This window comes from Cervus elaphus, chromosome 25 (genome assembly GCF_910594005.1).
Source record: "Cervus elaphus chromosome 25, mCerEla1.1, whole genome shotgun sequence".
Lineage (NCBI taxonomy): Eukaryota > Metazoa > Chordata > Mammalia > Artiodactyla > Cervidae > Cervus > Cervus elaphus.
In genome coordinates, this window is record NC_057839.1 from 45,270,038 (window position 1) to 45,290,438 (window position 20,401).

A 20,401-nucleotide genomic window follows, 5' to 3' on the forward strand; every position below is an offset into this window, starting at 1 on the left:
CAACCCAACACCACCAGCAACAAACCCCCCGAATGTTATGCTATGCAATGAAGCAACAAACCCAACTCTGCTGACCTACTCACGTTTTTCTAGCGGTCACTGGATACAGAATCAGTTCAGTTCAGTTCAGTCACTCAGTCATGTCTGACTCTTTGCGACCCCATAAACCACAGGATGCCAGGCTTCCCTGTCTATCACCAGCTCCCGGAGTCCACCCAAACTCATGTCCATTGAGTCGGTGATGCCATCCAATCATCTCATCCTCTGTCATCCCCTTCTCCTCCTGCCCTCAATCTTTCCCAGCATCATGGTCTTTTCTAATGAGTCAACTCTTTGCATGAGGTGGCCAAAGTATTGGAGTTTCAGCTTCGACATCAGTCCTTCCAATGAACATCCAGGGCTGATCTCCTTTAGGATGGACTGGTTGGATCTCCTTGCAGTCCAAGGGACTCTCAAGAGTCTTCTCCAACACCACAGTTCAAAAGCATCAATTTTTCGGCGCTCAGCTTTCTTGATAGTCCAACTCTCACATCCATACATGACCACTGGAAAAAACATAACCTTGACTAGATGGACCTTTGTTGGCAAAGTAACATCTCTGCTTTTTAATATGCTGTCTAGGTTGGTCATAACTTTCCTTCCAAGGAGCAAGTGTCTTTTAACTTCATGGCTGCAATCACCATCTGCAGTGATTTTGGAGCCCAGAAAAAAAAAGTCAGCCACTGTTTCCACTGTTTCCCCATCTATTTGCCATGAAGTGATGGGACCGGATGCCATGATCTTAGTTTTCTGAATGTTGAGCTTTAAGCCAACTTTTTCACTCTCCTCTTTCACCTTCATCAAGAGGCTCTTTAGTTCTTCTTCACTCTCTGCAATAAGGGTGGTGTCATCTGCATATCTGAGGTTATTGATATTTCTCCCAGCAGTCTTGATTCCAGTTTGTGCTTCCCCCAGCTCAGCATTTCTCATGATGTACTCTGCATATAAGTTAAATAGGCAGGGTGACAACATATAACCCTGACATACTCCTTTTCCTATTTGGAACCAGTCTGTTGCTCCTTGTCCAGTTCTAACTGTTGCTTCCTGACCTGCATACAGGTTTCTGAAGAGGCAGGTCAGGTGGTCTGGTATTCCCATCTCTTTCAGAATTTTCCAGAGTTTATTGTGATCCACACAGTCAAAGACTTTGGTATAGTCAATAAAGCATAAATAGATGTTTTTCTGGAACTCTCTTGCTTTTTTAATGTTCATGTTATAAAAAGTATCTCTTGTTTTCCTATTAGGGTGAATGTACACATTTCCTCATTGTCTTTGTAGTGTCAAAAATCACAAACAACCTAATTTCCTATTGTTAGTTTGTTACTTTCCTTCTTACAACTTGGCAGCAGCACCCTCCCTCTGTTTTAAAGTCACTTTTGCCAACAAAGGTCCATCTGGTCAAGGTTATGGTTTTTCCAGCGGTCATGTATGGATGTGAGAGTTGGACTGTGAAGAAAGCTGAGTGCTGAAAAATTGATGCTTTTAAACTGTGGTGTTGGAGAAGACTCTTGAGAGTCCCTTGGACTGCAAGGAGATCCAACCAGTCCATCCTAAAGGAGATCAGTCCTGGGTGTTCATTAGAAGGACTGATGCTGAAGCTGAAACTCCAATACTTTGGCCACCTGATGCGAAGAGTTGACTCATTGGAAAAGACCCTGATGCTGGGAGGGATTGGGGGCAGGAGGAGAAGGGGAAGACAGAGGATGACATGGCTAGATGGCATCACCGACTCGATGGGCATGAGTTTGAGTAAACTCCGGGAGTTTGTGATGGACAGGGAGGCCTGGCGTGCTGCGATTCATGGGGACGCAAAGAGTTGGACACAACTGAGCGACTGAACTGAACTGAACTTGCTTTGCTAAGGAGAAGGCTGTGTTTTTCCTTTTCCTTATGGTTTAGGGCAATGTTTGCCAAGTGGTATTACTCTGGAAATGCTTGGGAGGCAGAGGAGAGGCAGAAATCCTTTTATTCTCAGAAGTTGGTTGTAGCCAGATGCCTAGGGAGATGAGAGATTTAGAGCAGTTTCTCTGTGAGTGCTGGAGAGCTCCTGGTGGGCTGCTGCCACCGTCGAAATTTAGTGGAACCTCTCCCAGAGCCTCTTGATTATGGTGGCAGTTCCCACATCAGTGCTTCAGGCTGAGATTCTCAATGTCTCCTTATGTAACCTACCAGCCTCATTTCTCCGGCTTCCCATGACATCCGTGCTGTTACCCTAGGTCTTTCTATTAAAACCCTTTATCTGGATTACAGAGTGTTTCTGTTTCACTGGCTGAATACAGATTGATGTAATTAGAAAAGCAGTTAAATAAATTATGGTACGCATGAGGTACTCCAGCAGTTAAAAAAAGATGAAGTGGCTCAGTGAATATTAATTGTTAAGGAAAAAATGTTACAAGAGTATACACACATACTGTACTGTACCATTTAAGGAAGTATTTATAAAATTGTTCACAGTGGTTAACTCTAGAGAGATTCTTGGAGGGATGGGTGGGATGAATGTGGCATTCCATTTTACTCTTTAATTACTACTGCATCATTTGCATCCCTTAGATAAAAATCCTAATGATATATTATTTTTGTAATCAGAAATAATAACAACAAAAAGAACCAGAAAAACAAAAAATGCCTGATACATCTTAATCTTAATGACTGCTATCTCCTACACAGTAAATTCTAATGTACAAGACTACAACTTGGATTTTTATCATTGAACACACATGTATCCTTCAGAAAATGTATACCTCAAGATAGCATTGTTGTTGTTGTTGTTCAGTTGCTAAGTTGTGTCCAACTCTTTGGGACCACATGGATTGCAGCTCACCAGTCTCCTCTGTCCTCTGTCTCCTAGAGTTTGCTCAAACTCATATCAGTTGAGCTGGTGATGCTATCCAACCATCGCATCCTCTGTCACTCCCTTCTCCTGCCCTCAAACTTTCCCAGCATCAGAGTCTTTTCTAATGAGTTGGCCATTCGCATCAGGTGGCCAAAGTATTGGAGCTTCAGCTTCAGCATCAGACATTCCAATGAATCAGTATCAGTATCAGTATCAGTTCAGTCTCTCAGTTGTGTCCGACTGTTTATGACCCCATGAACCGCAGCTCGCCAGCCTTCCCTGTCCAGCACCAACTCCCAGAGTTTACCTAAACTCATGTCCATTGAGTTGGTGATGCCATCTAACCATCTCATCCTCTGCCGTCCCCTTCTCCTGCCTTTAATCCTTCCCAACATCAGGGTCTTTTCCAATGAGTCAGCTCTTCGCATCACGTGGCCAAAATATTGGAGTTTCAGCTTCAACATCAATACTTCCAATGAACACCCAGGACTGATTTCCTCTAGGATGGACTGGTTGGATCTCCTTGCAGTCCAAGGGACTCTCAAGAGTCTTCTCCAACACCACAATTCAAAAGCATCAATTCTTCGGTGCTCAGCTTTCTTGATAGTCCAATTCTCACATCCATACATGACTACTGGAAAAAACATAGCCTTGACTAGACAGACTTTTGTTGACAAAGTAATGTCTCTGCTTTTTAATATAGTCACGCTTGATTTTCTTTAGGATTGACTAGTTTGATCTCCTTGCTGTCCAAGGCACTCTCAAGAGTCTTCTCCAACACTACAGTTCAAAACCATCAATTCTTTTACATTCAGCCTTCTTTATGGTCCAACTCTTACATCTGTACATGACTACTGGAAAAATCATAGCTTTGACTATATGGGCCTTTGTTGGTAAAATGATGTCTCTGCTTTATAATGTGCAATCTAGTTTTTTTATAGCTTTTCTTCCAAAGAGTAAGCTTCTTTTAATCTCAAGGCTCTAGTCACCATCCATGGGCATTTTGGAGCTCCCCAAAAAGAAAATCTGTTACTGCTTCCACTTTCCCCTCTTCTGTTTGCCATGAAGTGATGGGACTGGATGCCCTGATCTTGGATTTTACATGTTGGATTTTAAGCCAGATCTTTCACTCTCCTCTTTCACCCTTGTCCAGAGGCTCTTTAGTTCCTCTTCACTTTCTGCCATTAGAGTGGTGTAATCTGCATATCCGATGTTGCTTATACTTCTCCCATCAATCTGATTCCAGCTTTTGATTCATCCAGCCTGGTATTTCACATGATGTACTCTGCATCAGAGTTAAGAAAGCGAGGTGACAACACACAGCCTTGACCTACTCCATTCCCATTTTTGAACCAGTATATTATTTCTAATGGGTTTCCCTGGTGACTTAGCTGATAAATAATCCACCTGCAATGCCAGTAACTAAGTTTAACCTGGGTTGGGAAGATCCCCTGGAGAAGGGAAGAGCTACCCATTCCAGTATTCTGGCCTGGAGAATTCCATAGACTGTATAGTCCATGGAGTTGCAAAGAGTCGGGCACGACTGTGTGACTTTTGCTTTCATTGTTCCTAAGACACAATTCTATCTGTCCATGTTAGCACTGAGTTCATTCAGTTCCATTCAGTCGCTCAGTTGTATCCGACTCTTTACAACCCCATGGACTGGAGCACACCAGGACTGCCTGTCCAACACCAACTCCCAAAGTTTACTCAAACTCATGTCCATTGGGTTGGTGATGCCATCCAACCGTCTCATCCTCTGTCATCCCCTTCTCCTCCCACATTCAATCTTTCCCAGCATCAGGGTCTTTTCAAATGAGTCAGCTCTTCGTATCAGGTGGCCGAAGTATTGGAGTTTCAGCTTCAACATCAGTCTTTCCAATGAACACCTAGGACTGATCTCCTTCAGGATGGACTGGTTGGATCTCCTTGCAGTCCAAGGGACTCTCGAGTCTTCTGCAACACCACAGTTCAAAAGCATCAATTCTTTGGCACTCAGCTTTCTTGATAGTCCAACTCTCACATCCATACATGACCACTGGAAAAAACATAGCCTTACTAGACAGACCTTTGTTGGCAAAGTAATGTCTCTGCTTTTTAATATGCTGTCTAGGTTGGTCATAACTTTCCTTCCAAGGAGTAAGAGTCTCTTAATTTCATGGCTGCAGTCATCATCTGCAGTGATTTTGTAGTCCCAAAAAATAAAGTCTGGCACTGTTTCCACTGTTTGCCCATCTATTTGCCACGAAGTAATGGGACCGGAGGCCATGATCTTTGTTTTATGAACGTTGAACTTTAAGCCAACATTTTCACTCTCCTCTTTCACTTTCATCAAGAGGCTCTTTAGTTCTTCTTCCTTTTCTGCCATAAGGGTGGTGTCATCTGCATATCTGAGGTTATTGATTTTTCTCCTGGCAATGTTGATTCCAGCTTGTGCTTCCCCCAGCCCAGCGTTTCTCATGATGTACTCTGCATATAAGTTAAATAAGCAGGATGAGAATATACAGCCTTGATGTACTCCTTTTCCTCTTTGGAACCAGTCTGTTGTTCCATGTCTGGTTTTAACTGTGCTTCCTGACCTGCATGCAGATTTCTCAAGGGTCAGGTCAGGTGGTTTGGTATTCCCATCTCTTTCCAAATTTTCCACAGTTTGTGGCAATCCACACAGTCAACAGCTTTGGCATAGTCAATAAACCAGCGTCCATGCTTAGTCACTTCAGTCATGTCCGACTCTCTGTGACCCCAGGGACCATGGCCCACCAGGCTCCTCTGTCCATGGGATTCTCCAGGCAAGAATACTGGAGTGGGTTTCCATTTCCTTCTCCAATGATAAAGTATGAAGTGAGTGAAGTGAAGTCGTTCAGTTGTGTCAGACTCTTTGAGACCTCATGGACTGTAGCCTACCAGGCTCCTCCATCCATGGGATTTTCCAGGCAAGTGTCCTAGAGTGGGTTGCCATTTCCTTCTGCACAATAAAGCAGAAATAGATGTTTTTCTAGAACTCTCTTGCTTTTTTGATGATCCAACAGACGTTGGCAATTTGTTCTCTGGTACCTCTGCCTTTTCTAAAATCAGCTTTAACATCTGGAAGTTCACAGCCTGGCCTGGAGAATTTTGAGCATTACTTTAATAGCAGGTGAGATGAGTGCAATTGTGTGGTAGTTTGAGCATTCTTTGACATTGCCTTTCTTTGGGATTGAAATGAAAACTGACCTTTCCTGGTCCTGTGGCCACTGCTGAGCATTCCAAATTTAATGGCATATTGAATGCAGCACTTTCACAGCATCATCTTGTAGGATTTTAAATAGCTCAGCTGGAATTCTATCATCTCTACTAGCTTTGTTCATAGTGATGCTTCCTAAGGCCTACTTGACTTCACATTCCAGGATGCCTGGCTCTAGGTGAGTGATCACACCTTTGTGATTATCTGGGTCATGAGGATCATTTTTGCATAGTTCTTCTGTTTATTCTTGCCACCTCTTCTTAATATCTTCTGCTTCTTTTAGATTCATACCATTTCTGTCCTTTATTGAGCCCATGTTTGCATGAAATATTCCCTTGGTATCTCTAACTTTCTTGAAGAGATCTCTAGTCTTTCCCGTTCTATTGCTTTCCTCTATTTCTGTGCACTGATCACTGAGAATGTCTTTCTTATCTCTCCTTACTCTTCTTTGGAACTCTGCATTCAAATGGGAATATCTTTCCTTTTCTCCTTTGCTTTTCACTTGTCTTCTTTTTACAGCTATTTGTAAGGGCTCCTCAGACAGCCATTTTAGCATTGAGACTAACCTACAATTCAATGTTACAGAGACCCAGATGACAAATTTCTTCAAATTTTCTTAAATTCATCTTTCTTCTTGTTCTGTTGCTTTTTTCTTTCTATTCAACTCCTTTTACAAAGACACTCTTAATACCTTATGATGCTTATATTTCGTTCTTATTTTTCTGTTAAAATTCAAGCCCCTTAAGTCACTATTCCAATCTGATTTTTTCACTCTTGGGCAAAGAAAATGCATTCTGTTGAAGGATATAATCCAAGTTTCAGACAGTTTTTATTTGTAGCTAATGAACTACATGAGGTTCTCAAGGCAAGAATACTGAAGTGGTTTGCCATTCCCTTCTCCAGTGGACCACAGTCTGTCAGACCTCTCCACCATGACCCGTCCGTCTTGGGTGGCCTGATATGGCATGGCTTAGTTTCATTGAGTTAGACAAGGCTGTGGCTCACGTGATCAGATTGGCTAGTCGTCTGTGATTGTAGTTTCTTTGCCAACAAAGGTCCGTCTAGTCAAGGCTATGGTTATTCCAGTGGCCATGTATGGATGTGAGAGTTGGACTATAAAGAAAGCTGAGAGTCGAAGAATTGATGGTTTTGAACTGTGGTGTTGGAGAAGACACTTGAGATCCAACCAGTCCATCCTGAAGGAGATCAGTCCTGGGTGTTCATTGGAAAGACTGATGTTGAAGCTGAAACCCCAATACTTTGGCCACCTGATGTGAAGAGCTGACTCATTTGAAAAGACCCTGATGCTGGGAAAGATTGAATGTGGGAGGAGAAGGAGATGACAGAGGATGAGACGGTTGGATGGCATCACCAACCCAATGGACATGAGTTTGAGTAAACTTTGGGAGTTGGTGTTGGACAGGCAGTCCTGGCGTGCTCCAGTCCATGGGGTTGCAAAGAGTCAGATACGACTGAGCGACTGAATGGAACTGAATGAAGTGCAACCATATCTGTCTTCTCAACATACAGTCACTATTTTCATTTTCTTCAATCATGTCTCTTTCTTTCATGTCCCATGTACTAAACTCTTATTTTCTCACTCAAAATTTAACATGAGACTCTATTATTTCATTTCATAAATACGCCATTGATTCTCTGAAAATCAAAAATGTAGCCACCAAATGAGAGTTCATATATTCTCACCTCCTTACTGTCAACTACAAACTGACACTTATCAAGAGCATTGCCAACTGAACAAGAAAGGCATTTGCCGTCTGTCTTTATGGAGTACCCCGTGCTGCTATGGCTGTTGACCTTCAACAACTGCTGAGGGAGCTCAGGGCGGAGTGAGGCATTCCGTGCTCCAGGGAATCTGGTGGGACAGGTCTTTAGATGCTTGGATGCTTTTAGGAACAAATTTTATTATCTTAATCCTTGCATCTTCTCATTTCTAGAGAAGCACCAAATCCCTTCATGGTAACATCAGATCTTCATGACGAACAAAAAATCTTTTGTAAAATGAGTGCTTAATGGTATTGAACTCCCCCTTCACCAAAACCTTATCTATTGACCTTCCCCTACTGCATCTGGGGAGTAGTCTCTCAGAGCTATCTGAGTTGCTGTCTCCCAGGCTGCCATCCTTATTTTTCCCCAAATAAAACTTAACTCGAAACTTTCAAGTTGTACATCATTTTTAGTCAACGTTACCCAAAATATATTTATAACAATTCAAAATTGCTCTCCTACAGTGTCAAAGAGCAACTCTTTTCTGCTCCTCCACTAAGACCTCTCCATCCCGCTTAATTTTCTACAGTTTGTTGTTCAGTGGTTTTCTTTTCTGAATTCCTTATTCTTTCAATGATGATTTCCCCTAAGCACATTCAGATGCCTCCCCATTATAGGACCTTTGACCTTAGGCATTATTTTAATTACTCTCTAGTGGCTCTGCTGCATTTTACCCACACTTCCCAGAGAATACTAATTGCTTCCTTCACTCCTTTATTGCTAATTGACTGACATCTGTATCTACCAGCACCTGGTTGGCATCCTCATTAATTCTAAGAATAATAATGATGATAATAACTAATATCTACTGAATGCTTACTATATTCTAGGCATTTTAAAGCACTGTAAGCATTTAAATATTTTTGTTCTTTCACAGTCTTAAAAGGTAATTGCAATTATAATTCTTATTATAAATTCTTAGTTTAAGATTTGGAAACTGAGCTATAGAAAATTTAGATAACTTGCTTAAAGTACACAGTTAATAAGTGAATGAACAGAAATTTAAGTCCAAATGGTCAAATCCAAAAGTCAGCCTCTTAATCATTTGTCACACTGCCTCTCAACTACACACATTAATAAAATAATTTTATCCTTTAAATAGGGAAGAGACTGTATTTGATTGATAACTCACAGGAATGGGTGATAGTTTATTTTTAAACATTTTTACATTTGATACATTAAAAAAATAATCACATCACAGTGGTTAGTTTAAGGATCATCCTCAAGATTCTAACTGGTTCCCTTGCATTGGGTTTTTATCTTGTCTGAATGGGAACTAAAACTTTCCACATGGAAATTTTACCCACTGCATGTAAACTCCTCATTTTACTTTGCAAGGAGTGATGTCACTCCTAGAGCCATTACATTTTCCTCAGTTAGTGCAGTTTACAAGCTCTGGATCTTCATGTCTCAGTGGACATCAGGGGGATGAATATTGACTTTCAGCAAAATACCACTCTCCAGAAATTTTCTAGGTGGGCAACATTCTGGTGCAACTCTGAACAATATCTAGACATTACCCACATTACCTTCCGCCTGTTATCTAAAGATGGGACTCTTTATCCTCTGAAGGAGTAAGACTCTTCAGCAGATTAAATAAGAGTAACTCCCTAGGCATTTAGTGTCCATAGTCAAACACATGTAGTAAATATAGAGTGACTTTCAACAATAGCCATGTATTCTGATGGATTTTATTACTTTCTCTAGAGAAACAATATTATGGATTAATAGTGAAATCCAATTGAAATTTGGTGTTACCTCACTTGGCTAAAGAAATACACTCCGTCTACGGAGACATATGAATTAACTGTAAGTAAAGAGAATTCCTAATCCAAAAAATATTAAGCTTTGTTTTTCTGAAAATACACCTGTGAATCATCTTCTAGAGTGTGCTGTGAACTTAGCACAATTCGCTTAAGAAAAATAGCAATAGTATTTTGTTCCATCTGTTCCAGACCGTAGGGGAAATTATTGTATGCTTGTGCCAGATGTATTAAGCAGTATTTGGGAATTTTCTTAAATTTATGCCACAATAATAGTATTCAAGGGGGAATCTCACTTTGATTCACCAGCAAAGAGTAGACTGTTTGAAATTACAACCTTTATAAACACTTTTTATAGTTGTCTCCCGTGATTTACTCTCTCCTAGTCATACTGTAAATTGAGAAACTCATTAGGCAGTTTTTATTTTTCCTATTATAGCATCAGTATCCAGAAGCAACTATATCCAGAAACAAGTATCTCTTCAAATTAAAATTTGTTCTCTTAAATATTTGTGTAACAACCTCTTTTTATCATTTGCTTATCAGTCCACTAATTGCTTTCTTAAACAGGCCTTTCTTAACCATTCACATTTCTAATTTTTTGTTTCTTCATTACAATTTAAGTTCTGGGAGAGCAGAAACTTTCATCTTCATATGATACATTCAGTGACTGTCCAGAAAAATGTTTGTTACAAAATGTGTGCTTAGCATTGATTTGGTGAATGGAAGAGTCATATGAACTACATTTTTTAAAGCATGAGGCTAAAATCTGAACTGTTTATGAAATAATGAAATAATATTGATCAATTTGCCTTTCTCAATAAATATTGATTAGGTAAATAAAACATTAAAAATGGTATTTACTGTGAAGATTAAGAAAGGACTCTGACAAATACATGTGATGATTTCCAATTGCCAGGATTCTAAAAATAACTTTTAAAATATTGTACAGGGTTTTATAGCACATTCTTAAATAACATTGCTATATAAAGACCTTATTTTTTCAATTTTAAACCTTAATTAAAATACACATTACCACAGCAGATAAAAGATTTGAGACTAAATTCGTACAGCACAAAATACAAGATCTGACAAACAAGTTAGTGTAAATAAAAAATAAATCAGATTTTCTGTTGCTAATGGAAGTATTATATAATTAAAAGTAATTAGTTATTTTAATTTTCAAAGTGTTTTGTTAAGATTTCCAATTTAAATTATAATCCCCTATACCATGCACAGTTGTGTAAAGTATTATGCTTATATTTTCATTTAATGAAATAGGTATAGTGATTATGAATTAACAAGAACCCTGTTGCCATTTTTATTACCTGCTTGGCAAATGCTTGGAGAAGTTTAGGTTCTGAACCCAAAAGCTAAAATCCTTACAGGATGGAAATTATTTCCTGTTTTACATTTTGCAGGATATCTGCATTTTCTATGGAAGCAGTAAGTAAACCATTATTCAACCATGTATAAAAGTGCTTATTCCTTTTCTCTTTTCTTTAGCACAACAGGATTGAATGAAAATCTGAAACAAACAAGCAACAACCAAAAGAAAGAAGACATGACATACTTCTTTTGGGTATGACTTTGACTTTCGGGTATACCATAGTTTCACACATAGCACTGTTAACATGATGATTACTGTAAAGACTTTTTTTTTTGGTTTTACTTAGGGTAGATTTCTGCAGACTTGCATACTCCTGGGCACATGCAATTTAGTTCAATTCAGTCATTCAGTCATGTGTGACTCTGCAACCCCATGGACTGCAGCACACCAGGCCTCCCTGTCCATCACCAGCTCCTGGAGCTTGCTGAAACTCATGTCCCTCAAGTCACTGATGCCATCCAACCAACTCATCCTCTGTCGTTCCCTTCTCCTCCTGCCTTCAATCTTTCCCCAGTATCAAGGTCTTTTCCAATGAGTCAGTTCTTCACATCAGGTGACCAAAGTATTGGAGCTTCAGCTTCAGCATCAGTCCTTTCAATGAATATTCAGGACTGATTTCCTTTAGAATGGACTAGTTTGATCTTCTTGCAGTCCAAGGGACTCTCAAGAGTCTTCTCCAACACCACAGTTCAAAAGCATCAATTCTTTGGTGCTCAGCTTTCTTTATAGTCCAACTCTCACATGCATACACGACTACTGACAAAACCATAGCTTTGAGTAGACAGTCCTTTGTTGGCAAAGTAATCTCTCTGCTTTTTAATATTCTATCTAGATGTGTCAAAGCTTTTCTTCCAAGGAGCAAACATCTTTTATTTTCAAGGCTGCAGTCACTATGCAGTGGAGTAGTTCTATTTTCATCATGATATTGCTGTACTCTCTTAGCACAAGATTGACTTCTTTTGGCAGGGGTAGTAACAGGATAAAGTAATAAAGTATAGTGGAAAGATCCCCCAGGGGAGAGAATGGAAACCCACTCCAGTATTCTTGCCTGGAGAATCCCCATGGACAGAGAAGTCTGCTGGGCTAAAGTCCATGTGGTCACAAAAAGTCAGATACGATTGAGTGACTAAGCATAGCACTGTACAGCTCAGTGGGTAAAGACTGCTAAAATCCACTGGTTTTTTTTTTTTTTAATTTTGCTTATCTATTTATTGGAGTATAGTAGATTCAAAACATTGTGTTAATTACAGCAAAGTGAGTCAGTTATCAGTTCAGTCACTCAGTCGTGTCCGACTGTTTGCAACCCCATGGACTGCAGCACACCAGGATTCCCTGTCCATCACCAACTCCCAGAGCTTGCTCATACTCATGTCCCTCAAGTCGCTGATGCCATCCAACCATCTCATCCTCTGTTGTCCCCTTCTCCTCCTGCCTTCAATCTTTCCCAGCATCGGGACCTTTTCCAGTGAGTCAGTTCTTCGCATCAGGTGGCCAAAGTACTGGAGTTTCAGTTTCAGCATCAGTCCTTCCAATGAATATTCAGGACTGATTTCCTTTAGGATGGATTGGTTTGATCTCCTTGCTGTCCAAGGGGCTCTCAAGAGTCTTCTCCAACACCACAGTTCAAAAGTGTCAATTCTTCGACTCTCAGCTTTCTTTATAGTGCAACTCTCACATCCATACATGGCTACTGGAAAAAGCCATAGCTTTGACTAGAGGGAACTTTGTTGGTCAAGTAATGTTTCTGCTTTTTAATATGCTGTCTAGGCTGGTCATAGCTTTTCTTCCAAGGAACAGTTATACATACATATTTATTTGTGTATATATATATATACTGATGGAGTTACCTGTGTTATACAATAGGTGCTTATTGGTTATCTATTTTATATACAGCAGTGTGTATATGTCAATCCCAATATTCCAATTTATCTCTCCCCCTGTTCTTTCCCCCTTGGTAACTGTATGTTTGTTTTCAACATCTGTGACTCAATTTCTCTTTTGTAAATAGGTTCATTTGTATTATTTAAAAAAAAAGACTTTATTGAATTCTAAGCCTGGAATTTAAAAAATTTACTTGCCTTAATTTGTTTACATTAGAAAATATGAAGCATGTGACTGTGTTTTTCCAATACCTTACAATATATAATCCCTATCAATAGATCCACGAAACCCTAGGTAGTTTCAAAATCTGCATATGAGAAAACAGACTTTACTCACATGAGTAATCATTTTGCTAAAAGAAAGACTGCTAGATTTTCAAAAATCTTGTTCATCTTGATCCCTGATTTTTGCTTAGTTTCAGGAGCACAAAAGCAGAAATTTGCTGTAGTTACTTTCTTTATCAACAATTGATGAATATTTTTAATTCTATGGGATCTGAGACAATCAGAAGAATGTTATACCTGACAGTAAGATAGGATCTTTATGTAAAGTGTGATTAAGGATACCAGTTTGCAGAATTAATTGCATGAACCCTGGGCAATCCCATGTTCCCTTAGCTGAAGTTAGTAATTACAGTTATAGAGAATTCTCAGTCCAAAGGGGTTCCCTGATGGCTCAGCAGGTAAAGAATATGCCTGCAATGCTGGAGCCACAAGAGACTTGGATTCGATCCTTGGGTTGGGAAGATCCCCTGGAGGAGGAAATGGCAACCCACTCCAGTATTCTTGCCTAGAAAATTACATGGACAGAGGAGTCTGGCAGGCTACAGTCCAAAGGGTCAAAAACAGTTGGACATAGGTGAGCTACTAAGCATGCCCACATGCTCAGCCCATAGAATTTGGCAACCCTACTGCACTAACCAACCCCCTTTTCTAAATAATACTGCCTGTCCCTGCTTTCAACAGAGACTTTCTTGGCTTGGATCCAGCCCCTTATTAAGCCCTTGGAAGAATCTTCTCACCTCTGATGGAAACTCTACTTCTAACTCTACTTGCTGGCAATTTTTTTGTGTTCTGAAAGACATTTCTGCTTTCATCAGAGTAGATGACACTGCTAACATGTCCTACCCATCACTCTATAGACCAGAGGCAACTCACTATTGCCACCAACACAGATCAAGACCTAGTTCACCCTGTTCCTTGGAGTTAAGAACAGTAAAATTTGGCTTGGAGAGACCAGTGCTTAGTTAAAAATGATATTCCTGATTTCATTTCTGTCTGCAGTCAGCTTCCTCCCCTTCTCTATGGGCTCAACTTCAATGTCAATAGTGTGGCAGATGATCCTGCTACATTTATGACAGGTTCTAAGATGTTATAGATGTTTTTGAATTCCAGGATAAGACAAGTATGTTTTGAGAGGCAGTGAAAAGCTATTGTAAAATTTTGAAGGGGATGGTAAAATGACTAAAGGTGCTCTTGAGCACATTTGTTGGATAGTATGACTTTGCAAAATGAAAAATGGAGACAGAAACTTTTTTTTTTTTTTTTTTAGATTCTAGTGAGTAAAAGAGAGTAACAGTGAATTATCAACTCTAAAAACAGTTACTGGTAGAGAGGATTTTATAACTTTATATCCCTTTATGGAACACTTCAGAGAGGCAAATTTGCACAAATACTTGATTAAAGTTTTTTTTATAATTTTTGTTTTATTTTTAGTAAGAACACAACATGAGGTTTTCCCTCTTGTTTTTTAACTGTACAATATGGTAGTGTAACTATAGGCACAGAAGATCTTTAGAACACATTCATCTTGCATAATTTAAACTATATACATTGATTAGCAATTTCCCATTCCTCCCATTCCCTGCTATGTCCCAACCCCTTCAAACTACTCTTCTACTCTCTGATTCTATTTTAACTATTTTATGTACCTCATAAAAGTGGAATTATGCTGTGTTTGTCCTTCTGTGCCTGACATTTCACTTAGCCTTAGGTCTTCAAAGTTCATCCCTGCTATTTTATAATGAAGAGTTCCTCTTCCTTAAGGCTGAATAATACCCCATTGTATGTAAAGACAAGATTTTCTTATCCATTCATCTGTCAATGGGCATTTAGGTTGTTGCCACATCTTGGTTATTGTCAATAGTGCTGCAATGAACACTGAGGTGCTAATATCTCTTTGAGATCCTGATTTCAATTATGTTAGATAAACACCAAACGTGAGATTGATGGATCATATGAGAACTGTATTTTTAATTTTTAGGAACCTCTTACACTGTTTTTCATAGATGTTGCACCAGTGTGTATTTGCACTAACAGTGTACAGGAGTTACCTTTTCTCCACATTGTCAGCAACAATTGCTACTGTTGCAACAATCTTGTGACTATTTCTTCATAATAGTCACGCTAACAGATGTGAAATAGTACCTCATTGTGGCTTTGATTGATATTTCCCTGATTAGTGATATTGAACATCTTTTCACACATCAGTTGATCACTTGTAAGTCTGTTTTTGGAAAAATGTCTCTGAGTCTTTACCACATTTTAAGATTTTTCTTTTAGGGGGTGGGTTTAGATTACCAACAAAACTGAGAAGAAAGTACAGAGTTTTCTCATATATTCCTTACCCCACACATGCTAAACGTCCTCCCATTATCAACATCACTCACCAGAATAGTACAGTTCTTTCTAAGAATGAATCTACAATGATACATCAAAATCACCTAAAGTCTCTAGCTTAACAGGATTCACTATTGAGGTCATGCATTCTCTGAATTTAGACAAATGTAAAATGACATATACCCGTCATTATAAATATCCTAGTGAATATTTTCACTGCCCTAAAAATCCTCTCGAGAAATCTGTATGCAGGTAAGGAAGCAACAGTTAGAACTGGACATGGAACAATAGACTGGTTCCAAATAGGAAAAGGAGTACGTCAAGGCTATATATTGTCACCCTGCTTATTTAACTTATATGCAGAGTAAATCATGAGAAACACTGGGCTGGATGAAGCACAAGCTGGAATCAAGATTGCCAGGAGAAATATCAATAACCTCTGATATGCAGATGACACCACCCTTATGGCAGAAAGTGAAGAACTAAAGAGCCTCTTGATGAAAGTGAAAGAGGAGAGTGGAAAGGTTGGCTTAAAGCTCAACATTCAGAAAACTAAGATCATGGCATCTGGTCCCATCATTTCATGGCAAATAGATGGGGAAACAGTGATGGACTTTATTTTGGGGGGCTCCAAAATCACTGCAGATGGTGATTGCAGCCATGAAATTAAAAGACGCTTGCTCCTTGGAAGAAAAGTTATGACCAACCTAGACAGCACATTAAAAAGCAGAGACATTACTTTGCCAACAAAGATCTCTCTAGACAAGGCTATGGTTTTTCCAGTAGTCAGGTATGGATGTGAGAGTTGGACTATAAAGAAAGCTGAGCACCAAATAATTGATGTTTTTGAACTGTGGTGTTGGAGAAGACTCTTTAGAGTCCCTTTGACTTCAAGGAGATCCAACCAGTTCATCCTAAAGGAAATTAGTCTTGAGTATTCATTGGAAGGACTGATGTTGAAGCTGAAACTCCAGTACTTTGGCCTCCTAATGCAAAGAGCTGACTCATTTGAAAAGACCCTGATGCTTGGAAAGATTGAAGGCAAGAGAAGAAGGGAAAGACACAGGATGAGATGGGTGAGAGGTTGGATGGCATCACCAACTCGATGGACATGAATTTGAGTAAACTACAGGAGTTGGTGATGGATAGGGAGGCCTGGTGTGCTGTAGTCTACGGGGTCTCAAAGAGTTGGACATGACTGAGCAACTGAACTGAATTGAACTGAAAAATCCTCTGTGTTCTGTTTATACACCCCCAACCCCCAGGAACCACTGATCTTCTTAATATCTCCATACTTTTACCTTTTCCAGGATGTCAAATAGTTGGAACTGTACAGTATTTTAACCTTTTTAGATTGGCTTTTTTTTCACTTAGTGATGTGCACTTAAGATTCTTCTATGTCTTTTTTCATCTCTAGCCCATTTTAAAATTAGATTATTGGTTTTTGTTTGCTTGCTATTGAATTGCAGAAATTTCCTATATATTTTGGAAATTAACTCTATCTGATACATGGTTTGCAAATATTTTCTCTGATTTTCTAGGTTGACTTTTCACTCTGTTGACTGTTTCCTTTGACATGCAAAAACTTCTTAATTTAATGTGTTCTTACTTGTCCATTTTTGCTTTTATTGCATGTGCTTTTTGTGTCATATCCATGAAATTGCCAAGATCAATGTTATGAAGCTTTTCTCCTATGTCTTTTTTCTAAGAATTTAATAGTTGAAGGTCTTTTGTTTAATTATTCCATCCCTTTTGTGTTGATTTTTGTGTATATTGTAAAGTGTTTCCAAATTCATTATCTTGTATGTGGATATATAATTTTCCCAACATCATTTGTTGAAGAGATTATCTTTTCTCAGTTGTGCATTTTTCAAACTTCTGTTGAAGAATGATTGACTGATTTGTTTCTTGGCCTCTGTTTTAATCCATTGGTCTATGTGTGTGTCTTTATGCCAGTATCATACTGTATTAAGTACTGTTCCTTTGCAACACATATTTTAAATTAGGATTGTGATGCCTCCAGCTTTAAAATTTCTCAAGTTTGCTTTGGGTACTTGGGATCTTTAGGTTTTCATATGAATTTAAAAATTATTTTTTTTCTATTTCTGTAAAAACTTCATTGAGATTTTGGTAGTGATTGCATTGAATCAACAGATAGGTTAGAATGGACATTTCTATAATAATACATCTTTTAATTTATGAATAAATGTTTGGTAGAATTCAGCAGTAAAACCATCTTGTCCTGAGCTTTTCTTTATTTGGAGTTTCTTGGTTATGATTTGATAAGAATACTACTTATATATCTGTCCAGACTTTTTATTTCTCCATGATTCACTTTTGGTAGGTTATATGTTTTGTCACTGCTGTTGGTGACTGCAGCCATGAAATTAGAAGACAATTGCTTCTTGGCAGAAAAGCTATGTCAAGCCTAGACAGTGCGTTAAAAAGCAAAGACATCACTTTACCAACAAAGGTCCATATAGCAAAGCTATGGTCTTTCCAGTAGTCATGTACAGATGTGAGAGCTGGACAATAAAGAAGGCAGAGCACCCAGAAATTGATGCTTTCAAACAGTGGTGTTGGTGAAGACTTTTGAGAGTCCCTTGAGAAGCAAGGGGATCAAGCCAGTCAATCTTAAAGGAAATCAACCCTGAATGCTCTTTGGAAAGACTGATGCTGAAATTGAAGCTCCAATAATTTGGCCACTTGATGGGAACAGCTGGCTCACTGGAAAAGACCCTGATGCTGGGAAAGATTGAAGGCAGAAGGAGAACAGGGTGACAGAGGATGAGATGGTTAAATTGCATCACTGATTCAATGGACATGAACTTGGGCAAACTCCAGGAGATGGTGAGGAACAGGGAAGCCTCATGTGTTGTTGTTCATGGGTTCACAAAGAGTTGGACATGACTTGGTGACAACAACAATATGCTTCTAGGATATTTATTTCTTCTAGGTTATCCAGCTTGTTGGCAGATAATTGTCCATATGCCTCATGTTTCAATTATGATTTTGTTTATTTGAGTTTTTTCTCTTTGTAGTCAGTCTGGCTAAAGTTCTGTCAACTTGTCACAAAATGATTATAGTGACCTTGGTAAGCATCTTTAATACAGCTATTTTGAATCCTTTGTTAAGTAAATGATATATTTTCATTTTATTAGAGCTAGTGTCTGAAGAGTCCATTGTTTGAAAAATATTTTCCTATTTATTCATTTTTTAACTCTCTATATTGTTGTCCATATATTACACAAAATAGCCACCTCTCCTAGTCTTAATGGATTAGTCTTGTACTAGAGAAGAGCATCATCATGTAGCCTGCTCAGAGATTCTCAAACCTTTGTGGTAGCCCAACCCACTTTCTTTGCTCACATAAAATGCATTTTAGAAGCTCCCAGGCATCGAAAGTATGCTGGTCTGTCTGAGACAGAGACTAAAACCACTTCCTCAGGCAGCCCCCAGTAAGCTGGATTATTGTGCGCTCATTGTATCTCTTTCCCTCTCCTGGGATAAACTGAGAGCTGGAGTTTTCACCTGCTAGCTCTGTGCTAGTCTGGAGGGCGTGGTCATGGTGCTGTGAGTCTGAATCACCATCTCTTTCTCACTGACCTAGTGTGGCTAGAGTATGCCATTTCCTCCCAATAGTCTGGGACAGGTGAGTCCTCACAATAGCCACTGGAAAAATGGGGTCATTGGACACACAATACAACTCTTTTCTTCCCAAGGAGAAGCTACATCTGTGGTTTCACACAGATTGTATAGCACTTTGTGGAAATACGAATAATGGCAAGAGGGTGTCTGGAATGTCCCTATATTTTCTGAATGAGCTTCTTGGTTTTGATGTGGCTGGTTTTACACTCACCCAGGTTCTGGTTTCACACTGCTAACCAGATCCTGGATTTCTCACAAAAGGAATATGTTTGTGAATTATGGTTGAATTGGTGTGCTTATGACAAAAATGAGGGTCAAAGGCTTCCTATCTTACCATTTTGAAAGGACAGTGTTTTTTGTTTATCTTTACATATTTTTTTTCCAAAATTACTTCACAAATGTGAAAATGCACAGTATGTTTATTTTGTTTCATGTGTATGTGTGTATAAAATCTATATTAAAGTGTATTAATTTTTTAAATTTTAGAACATTTTCTAAAACAATTTTTTAAATGGCCTCATTATAAAAACTAATCTGGGAGTCACTAAGATTCAAAATTTCCATAGTTTATTCCAGTTTAAAATTATTTGTGAATATAAGTTCTCATTAACCATTCAAATCTTACACAAAAAGCAAGGGGAGATTATAGCTAAAGAATCTGTGTAAAATATTTGGACTTATACTATAATTAATGGCTACATTTTTTTTTTAGTTGAGTTAAAGCAAACTTAAAAGGCTTTAAATGTCACAAAAATTGTTAAGAAGAATAATCGTGAATGGAAGGAATATAGTAGAAAAAATTCATATGCATTAAGGGGAGTAACAGAAGAAAATTACCTTTCAGTGTCAGAGAAAACCCAGAAGTAGTGAAACACTGACAAATAAAAACATTGAAGGATCAAAAACAAAAATTTTGTCCTGAGTATGAAAATGAGCTACTCTCCTAGCATGTTTTGTGTGACATCTATATTTCATTCTATTTTGTTGCATCCCAATACCTACCTACCCACCCAGTTCTACAGAATATACTTATTTTTGTAACTTAACAGCTTCAGCTGTCTGCTTCTGATGATAGATATAGATGACCCTTACTCAAGTAATTAACCAAATGAAAACTTAAATTCATGTCATTATTAGATCTTCTACACTAAAATTAAAGTAAAGCTAACCTCTTTGGATTAAGTGTTTAAATGCTTAAATAGCCTAAATAGTAACTAAAAA